Raw genomic sequence first — 11628 nt, 5'->3', positions numbered from 1 at the left:
CCCCCAGGCCAAGGGGCTGGCGGTTCCCATGTTCCAGTCCACCTCTGCTACAGCTGTCAGCAGAGAAACAAGACAGCAGAGTGCTGCATGAGAGGGAAGGTTCTGGATGGCTGTATGGACTCCAGGGATCCTCCAGCTCTGTCTTCAAGCTCCCCACCTATGCACATCCCAGTGGGAACAGACAGAAGAGCAAGATAGGGGACCATGGTGCTTTGTGTCTTTGCTGAGTTACCCAAGTCTGTCAGCCTAGTCACCTAAGAAGAGGCTTGTCAGGCAGTGTGTGTGTGTGTGTGTGTGTGTGTGTGTGTGTGTTGAGTGGGGGTAGGGTCAGGGGTGAATGAGCTGCAAAACAAAGAACTCTCAGACCCTCCTCCAGCTCCGGGCTTGTGTTCTTTATTTAGCAAATAGCCCTGGCATTGGCCACTGCTGGACCCAGGCCAAGGCCAGGATTTCCCTAGATTCTGAGTTAGAGAATTTGGCAGTCTGGCGACACTCTACAGAGAGTCACTAGCCTGAAGGTCTCAAACAAATTGCAAATGATGAGCAGTGAGTGTCAACAAATGTGGATGTGGATGTCACGTGGGCCTTGCCTTTCCCACCATGTTGGGAAGTGTGTGTGTGTGTGTGTGTGTGTGTGTGTGTGTGTGTGTGTTGTATTAAGCCAGCACAGAAAATCAGTAACTTGAGAAACTTTGCAATCTACAAAATGTTCCAAAAAAGGTTGCATGAAGAAATGGATGACTTTTCCTCATTTATCAAGCCAATTTTCTCCTCAGCCAAGGTGATTTGAGACACAGTCTCTCTGCATCCCCTTCCTCTCCTCGTATCTCCACCTGCTGTGAAGGTCTCTTTTCTCCAGCTGTTTCCCTCACCCAGCCTAGGTCCTCGTTTGCACCTTGTTAATAACATGGGCAAGGGGCCAGGAAGCAGCTCCCAGGCGCCTTCCGTTCCTAATGTCCTAAATGGCCATGACACTGTGCTTAATTTCCGTTTTAGTGCAACTGCTGGCAGGACATCAGTGGGCTGAGACCCGGGTCCTGTGGCAGGATCTTCAACAGCGACCATCAGCCTCCCTGTAATTAGATGCCACTTGGAGTCTGCTGTCCTGTAGTGCGGGAGCTCTGTGGACTTATGTAACTGTCCCTCTGTTCAGAGCACAAGGCTTTTTACAACCTCGGAGTCTCCCAGCGTTAAAACAGCTCTAATCCCTTGCCCACCCTGGGAGGGAAGGCAGGCCATGGCCAGATGGGTTATCTGTGTTATCAGTTTAGAATAGTGTGGGGCATGTAAAACCCGGGGCTACTGCAGAAAACCATGATGGTTGATATTTACCAACTGGGGAGCTTTGCTCTTTATCTTTTCTGGAATGTTCCATGGTGGATTTTAGGAAATGAAATGGTCAGGATACATTGACAGGGGCTTGGCTGCCTTCAATGCACATAAAAAGTGTTAAACAGGACACACGTTTGTAATCTCATCCACTCAGATAACTGAGTTGAGATGATCCCAAATTCACAGAAAGCATGTCTGGCATACTAAGTGAGTTCATATCCAGCCTGGGCAATTTAGTAAGACCCAGTTTCAAAATAAATAATAATGGTGGTGATGGTAGTGGTGGTGGTGATGGTGTTGGTGGTGTTGGTGCTGGTACTGGTGGTGGCGCTGCTGCTGCTGATGATGATTGGGGATATAGTTCCATGGTATAACACTGTCCTAGAATGTGCAAGGCCCTGGGTTCAATCCCCTGTGCCACTGAAAGGATGAATGAATAAAAAAATAATATACAGTTAAAAAGTCAAGTAAAGATCTACGGAGATGGCTCAGTGGGTAAAGAGCTCGCCATGCAAGCATGGAAACCTGAATTCAAACCCTCAGATCCCATGTAAAGCCAAGCACAGTAGTGTGTGGGCCCAGCACTCATCAGGCAGATAGATGGGAAGCAGAAATAGGAGAATCCCTGGAATTCTCAGACCAGCTAGTCAGGCATATTCCCAGTGAACAACAGCCATAGCCTGTCTTAAACAGGGTAGAAGTGAGGACAGATACATCAGAGGTTGTCCTTAACCCTGTACACACACACACACACACACACACACACACACACACACACACACACCAAAGGTAAGCAAACGGTTGCTCTATAGTCACAATGAAGGAATGCCAATCATGGCAAGAACTTGCTGGAGACAGGAAGCCTATCTATGCAGTACCAAGAAGGTCCAGTTTAATTTGAATTGGATACAGGTTTGAGTGAGGGCAGGGAGGGTAGAACAGGTGATTTATTCCCTCTTGGTGACAGTGCATCTTCATCTAGAAGATAGATCCTCAATTACTGATAATGGCTTCCTGCATGGCTGTAACTCAATGGCAGGTCCAGCATGAGGCTGAGCTGTCGAGGGCTGTCAAAAGAGGGATAGTAGGGTAGAAAGTTACTCTGGAGAGCACAGGATGGTACACTTCAAACCAGCCTTTCCCTACAGGGTACTCAATGACGGAGCAAATGCTAACTAAAACTCGAATTCATAATACTCTGGGGCGGACTGAACATCTTCAGAGAAGCCCAGTATTTTTCTTAATGCCTAGATCCTGTTGTTTTTCTTTTTTCTTTTTCTTTTTTTTTGGGGGGGGGTTCGAGACAGGGTTTCTCTGTGTAGCCCTGGAACTCATTTTGTAGACCACGCTGGCCTACGCCTGCCCCTGCCTCCCAAGTGCTGGGATCAAAGGCGTGCGCCACGCCCCACCCCCAGCTTCATCTTGTTTTTTTGTTTTGTTTTTTTTTTTTTTCATTCACAACATATAGGTCAGAGGATTGAATGGGTACTTTCCTTTCCATCTTTCAGACCAACAAAAGAAATCTACTCCCACATGGACAACTGTGCACTGGGTCAGAGGTCATACTTCCTTCAGTCTTTTCTAGTTTAGGAATCTCTCAGCACACGGTTAGGGATCTGGGGATCACTGAAGGAGCTTGATAAAAACAGATGCCCACATCAATAGATATGTGGTCTAGAGTTTCAGGGGTAGGCAGGCTACTTAAAGGGTTTCCTGGGTGTTGTTAAGAGAAAGGGTGGATTGGGAACTTCTGTCACTGTTCTATCGTTAATCTTGCCTTCCCAGGTAGAGAGACTAACTCCTCACAGAGGAGGTTTCCTCATCCCAGTGACTATCCCATCCTGGAGTTTTCAGTCTTTTCAGGATTGGAAGTGGTTTTAACAAAACCCAGGCTTCTTTGGCAAGGTCATAGAGAGAAAGAACAAACTGACCCCAAGAGTGGCAGGGGGTGGCAGGTTCTTCTTTGTCACCACCTGCTTCCCTGGTGAGAATAGGTGAGCAAGAGGAATCCAGAACAGGTAGATTCCAGGACAGCCATCCTCCCTGAACACAGGGGCACTGTGCAAGCTTCCTCCCCATTTCCTGACATTCTGATATTCCCCATCTGCAAGACACCATTTAAAGCTGCACATCGTCCAGTGTCAGGGAAAGGCAGAAAAGGACATCCTCTTAGGGTGTCAGCTCAGCCTAAATGTCGTTTACAACAGAGCCTATTACTGTATGCTTTTCATAGGCATCGGTATCTTTAGCCCCTTAGCTCTCTAACTCCTGCTCATCTCTCAGGCGACCAAACCAGGGTGTGGATGTATACTGCCCTCCATCCTCCATGGTGTCAGAGCCTGAGCGAGTCTGTTCTGTGCTCTTTAGAGTGGCTGGCGCTTCTTCTGCTGTTCACATACGTTTTTTCTCTCCAGCTCAAGACAGTTTATTTTGGCTTCCTTCTCTATTCTTGAGTGTCTAATCTGCAGGTGGCTCTTCTCAATTTATAGAATATAAATTACTCTCTCACAAGCAAACGCTTCTTCCCTTCTTGCTCCTTCTGATCTCACTGCCCTCAGCTCTGAATGTGGGGCACTGTCTCTCAATGGAGGCTTCTGTGTCCGAGTCCACAGCACTCCAAGGGATTAGTAAGAGTTAATTGACAAATCACTGTTGTGTCGTTTAGGCCTGCTTCTCTAGGCCCAACACTAGTGGAATTTATGAGTTACGTCCTGGGGAGAGGTCAAGGATGACTCTGCTGTTTTTTGAGCCTTAAATAATAGAGTTGCTATTCGCAACTGACCAGCAATTGACATCTGCTATACATTCTTAACACACGGTCTTTGGGAGAAAAACTTGCAAGCTCAATGTAATGGCTCTGGGCTCAATTTAGGAGGTATTAACTGATGGCTTTTATGTTCCTATTGTGGTTCAGGCAACTAGAGATGCAGGCAGATTCAAACAAATGCAAACGCAGGCTTTCCCCCCAGAAGTGTTCAGTAGAAGGGTACCACCACCCTGATAGGAATGGCAGGTTGGAGACCAGTTGCACCTGAAACCTTGTGAAACATTCAAAACACAACTGAAATGGCCTTTAGAAGTTATAATTCAAACTTTTAAATCTGTGGCTGGGTTGGGCTCTGATATTCAGAGGTTTTTTTTTTCAGTTCGTTATATTAGAAACTGTTTCTACTAACAAGTCTGATGTGTGCACAAGGGACTCTGTGGGGCAGGAATATTTTCCATATTTTTATTAGCACATAGCTTGGTGAAGGACTTGGTAGTGGTGAAGTCTATGGTGTATGTGTATGTGTGTGTATGGTTACATGGGAGTTTGGATGTACACAGGTGCACCTGGGTATGCAGGATGTATGCATACATGTGGAAGTCAGAGATCAATTTTGGGTGTTATCCCACAGGAACCATTCACCTTGATATGTACGTATGTACGTACGTATGTATGTATGTATGTATGTATGTATGTATGTATGTATGTATTATGTCTTTCATTGGCTTGAGGCTCACCAGTTTGTCTAGGCTAGCCTGCAAGCACAGTGAATGCATTTGTCTGCACATTCCCAACACTGGGATCACGGATATGTGCTGCGTGCCTCCATTCTCTGCATTTGTCCATGCTGAGGTCAAAAAAGATCTTCCTCACACTTGGGCAGTAAGCAGTTAATGGACTGAGCTATGGGCCAAGCATCATGGGTTTTTTTTGTTTTTGTTTTTTTGGTTTTTTTTTTTTTTGGTATAGGCTACTGACCTTGTCAGGTCATAAAAGACTGTCAATAGTTGCCTTCTGTAGCAGAGGGTTAAGACATCTGAGAGTGTATAAGAAATTCATGGCTCCTTAATTCATCCTCTGATTCATATATTGATTCTTTGATACAGTGACTGATAGGCTAATGATTAACTCATGTATTTATTTAATAAACTCCATCCTTACACAAGTTCTCAACCGAGAAAATCAGTTGAATGTTTTTCTTTTTCCTGCTATCTCTTTTCTTGGTTATCTCTCATGGCAATCAGGAAGAGAAAGAGCTCCAGTAGAACAATGTTGAACCAGACCCCTCTGGGATGTCACCCTTCCTAGTGGCCATCTCCAGAGAGAGGTGTGGGAAGCCATCTTGGAAGTGGGATTGCTCTTGGTTCCCCTGTTCTCTTCGCTCGATCCTTTGTACTGAGGGAGGTTTTTGGCTGTAGGGTGAATGGCCTGGAAGGGTCGGTAGCTCTGTTTGGCCCACAAGCCCCCTAGTTTTACTCTCCTGTTTCCTTCCCCAGCAACATAGGGAGTTGAAGACATCTGGTGCTCCAGTCCCCTGGGATTCTTTTTAATATGATTTCATTTCTTTTAACCTTTATTAAGACAAACATTGAACAGAGCATAGGCTACACTCCCAGTAGAGACACTCTTCAATTTCGATATTAAAAAACAAAACAAAACAAACCTAAACCCATCCAACCTGCTGCTCAGAGGAGGGAGAGAGGAGTGAAAAAAACCCAGAAAGAAAAAGAAATATTCTAGAGATATTTTTACCTTCAAAGATCCATCACTCATTACGGCATATCGCAGACACGTCTACAATTCCATCTTCTTACAATTCTCCGTGAAATAAGTGTAAATGGAAAATAATACCCCATTTTGAAAGTTCAACAAAATGTCTTTATCCACCAAATGTAGCCCCAGCTGTCTCATTTTCAGAAACAAAGCCTGATTTTAAATAGCATCTCACCATCCAAATAAACACCAGCAGTTCCCTCCAGCTCCCCAGCAGGGGCTGCCTCAGCACCCCAAGCAATTGACCATCTCACAGTGAATTGAGCCAACACCTAAGCTCCAACAGGTCTTGGGGTCCCTCCCTTTGATCTGGGAGAAATAACAAAGCTGCCTTTCTCTCACAGAATGGGGAAGACAGTCGCCTAGGTTACCAGCCCCCTTCTAAACCCATTCTCACTGCAGACTCTGGAGGTGGCCATTCCATTTTCCTGAACAGACAGAAAGAAAGATGGCTCCTCACTCTGGCACCAGCACATGACTTCTCCTTTGGCGGCTAGTGGATGAAGAACAGCAGGTTTACCCCTTCTTAGAGGATGGACAGGTACTTGAATGTACAAAAAAAAAAAGGCACTGCTTCAACTCCAACTGGATCCCATTGTTGTCTCTGCAACACACAGCATCCCAGCATTTCCGTTCACTTCCTTCCCTACAGTATAAATGCCCTGGTGACACTTCTGTATACCCCAAACCAGCCTCTCTCCTGCTTTCCTGTGGCCTCTTCTACTCCACTGAAGCAACTCTAGTTGTCTGCCTGCTCGGGTTAAACACAGCGTGACTCTTTCTTGCCATACCTGGCCTAATTGCGAAACCTATTGGCCCTAGCTATACATACAGCCAAACTCACTGCTCCCATAAATCATATTTATGTACCCAGCCCGAGCCACTGTCATGGCTCCCAGCTGCTTTTACACTGAACATCATTCAACAACAGAGCAAAGTAGGAGAAATCCCAGACTTTGGAGTCAAACTGATTTAACTCAAAACTGATTGTTTTTGTTGTTGTTGTTTTTGTTTGTTTGTTTGTTTGTTTTAGTTGTGTGAGCCTGGCAAGCCATCATGGCTCTGTATCGTCCTCATCTATAAAAAAGTAACAGTAATAGACTCCAGAGCTTGCTGTAAGGATTAAATGAGTTCATATGCTTAATATGCTTTAGTCCTTGTGTCACAGGAGGTGCTATGAAGGCAACAGTGTCACTGACAGGGTTATTTTCCTGGATGGAGCACCAGAGCAAATGTGTTAAGATATTAAACAAACCAGAGCACTGGTGTCCAAAATCTTCCAGGACCTCCCTCTCCCCTCGCTGGGACGTGCACAGTTCCTTACAGTTTCCAGTGTGAGCTTACCTCTAGAACATGCCTCCCCTTTTACTCTGTTCTCTCCTTTCCCAGGCACACACCAGGCAGCTCCTGCTACCTTAGGGTCTTTTCACTTCGGGTTTCCTCTGCCAGAACGCATTTTCTTAGAGTGCTGCATGGCTGTCATCTCTCCCAGGTCTCTGTTGGAATATGACCCTCTTGGCCAGGGCATATCTGAATGTTCTATTTAAAATTAAACCAGAAAAATCTATACCCGACTCATTCTTGTGTATTTCTCTTCCAACTGTTTATTAGAATCTCGTATACCACATATTTTACTAACTTAGTTAGGTGACTTTCTGTGACTTCTCATGAGAATAAAAGACCCAGGGATGAAGAAATTTTTTTTTTGTCTGTCAATTAGAATATTCCCAACACCAGGGTAGTCTTTGGTACAGATTCTTGACACTTGAGTTCCACACATGGAGGTAAAGTGAGCCCTGGTGTTCTTGAGCATCTACCCTTGAGGTTCACATCCTGGTTGTCTGACATATCTTCCTGTGGTGCAGGGAAAGTCGTAGCTATTCTAACAGAAATTCCGTTACATCTTCAGATAGGAAGGAACACAGGTGACAGAGGCAGTTTCAGAACTCAGACCCTGTGACAATGCCTTCGGGCCCTCTTCCCTCCACCGTTAGCCTAAGAGCACTTGATTTGACCGAGATGTGTTTGCTGAATGGATAAATGGATGGCTACATTTCCTTTCTCCTTGGGAAGTGGGCAGGGAGCAGTAAAGCTAGGCTGCTCTGACAGGTGTGGGCTAACACCACCTAACATGTTAGGATCTTTGTCCGTGCTTCTGCTGGGCCATGAATCAAACAGATGATTCAGGAGCCGGGGCTGCCTGTCAAGGCAATCTCAGATGGAATTGATGTATCAAGGTGTAGTCCTGAGTTGTTTATCGGAAGTGACACTGAAAGAGATTGACAGGCAGTCACTGGACAAATAGATCACAGGCTCACAGAGACGCCCAGTGGTACCTGTTGTGTGAGACTCGCTGTGAGCCTCGGGTGAGGCCGTTACAAGCTTGGCATGAAGGTCATTGTAAGGAGTAAGCATAGGAACACTGGGGTGGAGGAGCTGCCTGTCTTGCTTTAGGATCCCATGGATGCTGGTGTAGGGAATAGGCTCACCTATTTTCCCATCAGGCCTATTTCCATCTGTCTTTTTATTTTCTCATAGAGCCAACTGGATCACTCCCCAGCAACCCTTGCAGTCCTTATGAAAGGAGCCTAAAGTTGTTATGGGCTGGGCTGTCCACAAGCCAGCTTGTCACCCGTGTCAAGTGTGTGTGGGGCATGACATCTCTCCAGGTTTGCACCAGACCCTACCTCCTGTCAACACATAGTGATGGTTGGTGGTTATTGAGCCACTCGAAGGATACTTCAGAGGAAGCCCTAGCCACTCCAGGTGGAGAAGTGATCATAGGCCCTTATTAGAGCTAAAGAAATGAGCTCTAAAAGTCAAATTATATACTCACGCTAATGGTTGTACATTCTCAGTGGCTGAGCTGTGGCTAGATAGCACAGGATGACCTTAGTCCTCTGCCTGTACCTCACAAATGAGGGATTAAAGCATGAGCATACCTGGCTCATGCACTGTTGGGAACTGAACTCAGGGTTTCATGCATGCCAGGCAAGGGCTCTGCCACTGAGGCCACATTCCAAGGCCTGGAGCCCCCTTAACCCCTGGCCCCCACTCCACATTTCTTCCAGTTTCCATTCTTGTGTTTGTCTTCTCAGCAAAATTAAATCCCTTCATACCACTTCTGGTATTCCTGGCATTGTCTGAAATTTTAATCTTCACACCTACTAACTTGTTCAGTGTATTAGTCGGGGTTCTCTAGAGTCACAGAATTTATGGGTATCTCTATATAGTATTTGTTGATGATTTACAGTCTGTAGTCCAAGTCCCAACTATGGTCAGCAGCAGCTGTGAGTGGAAGTCCAAGGATCTAGCAGTTGCTCAGTCCCACAAGGCAAGCAGGCAAGAAGAGAGAGAATGAATCTTCTTTCTTGCAATGTCCTTATGCAGGTCTCCAGCAGAAGGTGTGGCCCAGATTAAAGGTGTGTGACACAACACCTTTAATCTCAGATGACCTTGAACTCAGAGATCTCCCTGTCTTAATTGTCTGGGATTCATAGCCACTATGCTTCAAGATCTCCATGCCAAGATCCAGGTTAGAAATTTATATCTCCCAACCTCTAGATTAGGATCACTGGTGAGCCTTCCAATTCTGGATTGTAGTTCATTCCAGATATAGTCAAGATGACAACCAGGAAAAGCCACTACAAGTGGTCTTAACCGTGTTCAGAAGTAGAGTTCATCCTTATTCCCATTTCACAGAGGTGAAAAGAGGAATATAGCAGAGTTACCAGAAGCCTGCCCAGGGCACACCTTGGAGCCAAACATGATGCCCGGGTCAGGGTCACTGGATAAGGGAAAAGTTTGTTTAGACCCCGTCTCAATGTTTTAAACTTTGCCCTTCTAGTCCACATCTGTCTCTATTGCTTTTCAACTCACCTCTTTCTATACTTTCAAAGTCTAATTTAAATATTAGTTTTCCTATTGTAAGTGTAACTTGTTGCAAAACTTAATGGGAGACTGGTTAGGACAGAGTAAAGACCCCAGAAATATATCCTTGATGCCACAAAGTTAGTGGTAGAGGTTTATCCTAAAGAAATAATTGTATATGTGCAGAGAGAAAAAAGTACTGGACCCAGCCACTGCACTCAAGTGGAAATCCCTGAATCTATAAATACACATTTCCTTCTATGTTCACACAATAGGAAACCTGGTAGTCATTACCAGTAATGAAGATATATAGCTATTGACATAAGAAATTAAGTGAAATAAGTACGTTATAAAGTAGTACACCCAGAATAATTTGATTTTTATTAAAATTGTATGAATATAAATATATGCATCGAAAAATGTCCAAAAGGACATATATCAAACTGTAGCTAGTGCTTATCTTCCTTTGGGTATTGTAGGTGATTTTTATTTTCTTCTTTTTATTTATTCATTTTCTAATTTTCAGCAAAATACTTCTTCCAAAAGTGAGGAGGATAGATGTTCTCTAAGAAGTGGTTCCTAACTAACTCTTTCCTTTCTTCATCCTTCCTATATATGATGGTCCCACCAACTGTTTAGTATCTGTGTTACTGACTGCTAGGGTCTCACTGTATCCACAGTGTGTGTAATTACATATATGTATATGTGTATATGTATATGTGTATAAACTCCAGGAAGGGTTGATGGCTTTGGAGCCATGTAATGGTCATTCCATATGAAATTCTTTGCATATCCCAGGGTTTACCCTTACAGTACCCATATGGGATAGGGCATACATGCTTATTACTACAGGATATTATACATTGACATGCTTACATTTTTCTCTCCCTTTCTCTGTGGCTCCTATCATTTATTTCTATGAGGTAAAAAAATGAAGGGTGTTGAATTTACCTCACCCTTGGGGGAAGAAAGGGAATGAAGCCATATCCCCAGGGCTGGGCAAAAGCCCAAATTAGCCCATGAAGCCAAAGGCAATCAATTATCCAGAGACCTCTGAGGTCAGACCCTGGCCTGCTCTGGCCACCCTCTTGACCTGCATAATGGCCCATGGGCAGTTATGATTCATGCAGATGCTGGCTGGGTTGCCGGCAGCCTGAGCTGAGGAGGCTCCACAGTTGGCGCTGCACACATCTAAAAAGATGCACCCCGTCCCCAGGGACCACTGGGTCCATTCACTGGGGAGCCTAGTAAGACAGAAGTCTGGAAGGGGTTCTTAGAATCAGGACTGGAGACACCCGGCCGCCTGAGCCTTCTTTCATCTGTGCTGTGGGAACCCCAGGGAGAAATCTACAACCATTATCCAACCAGACAGAGCAAAAAGAAATGAGTTTAAAGCACCAGAAGGCAGACTTAGATAATAATAATAATGAAGTGAGTGGCTTGGACCAGCAACAGCTGCAATAATATTTCCCATTTGCACAGGACTCTACTGTGCACAAAAGGCTCTCAACATACATTACCATATTTGACCCTCTTAACAAGCTGGTCTTTACCTAGATTCTTACAGGAGAGAACTGGAACTTGGAGAAATGGACTGACTTACAGAAAGTCATGCAGCTGATACAAAGCTGAGCGTTCTGACTCCGCTATGCTAAAAGGAGATCTGGCAGAGGCGTGCAAATACACAGAGTTGAAGGTTAAGGGAATTCACAGTTGTGGCTGAAGAATAGAAAACTTTTGGCTGTGTTTAGAGGAAGCTCAGAGAGAGCACCTGGCTAAGGGAGAAGTGAGATGACCCTTGAAAGCCCCTGGTTAACCCCAGGACAACAGGTAGGAAGAGGGACCATGGCTGTGGTCCCTAAAGCATGTGTTTATGCTTCAAACAC

General features: G+C 45.0%; 1 long non-coding RNA gene across 1 annotated transcript; it reads right to left on the bottom strand.

Annotated features, from left to right (window-relative positions):
* Window positions 1-2193: 2193 nt before the first annotated feature.
* Window positions 2194-6208, bottom strand: LOC116072707. Its single transcript, XR_004111545.1, has 2 exons — window positions 5852-6208; window positions 2194-2399 (listed from the first exon to the last, which is right to left on the bottom strand). It is a non-coding gene; the product is annotated as an uncharacterized LOC116072707 (long non-coding RNA).
* Between the last annotated feature and the right edge of the window lie 5420 nt (window positions 6209-11628).

This window comes from Mastomys coucha, unplaced genomic scaffold (genome assembly GCF_008632895.1).
Source record: "Mastomys coucha isolate ucsf_1 unplaced genomic scaffold, UCSF_Mcou_1 pScaffold23, whole genome shotgun sequence".
In the NCBI taxonomy this organism is placed as follows: Eukaryota; Metazoa; Chordata; class Mammalia; order Rodentia; family Muridae; genus Mastomys; species Mastomys coucha.
This window is presented reverse-complemented; position numbering and strand designations above follow the sequence as displayed.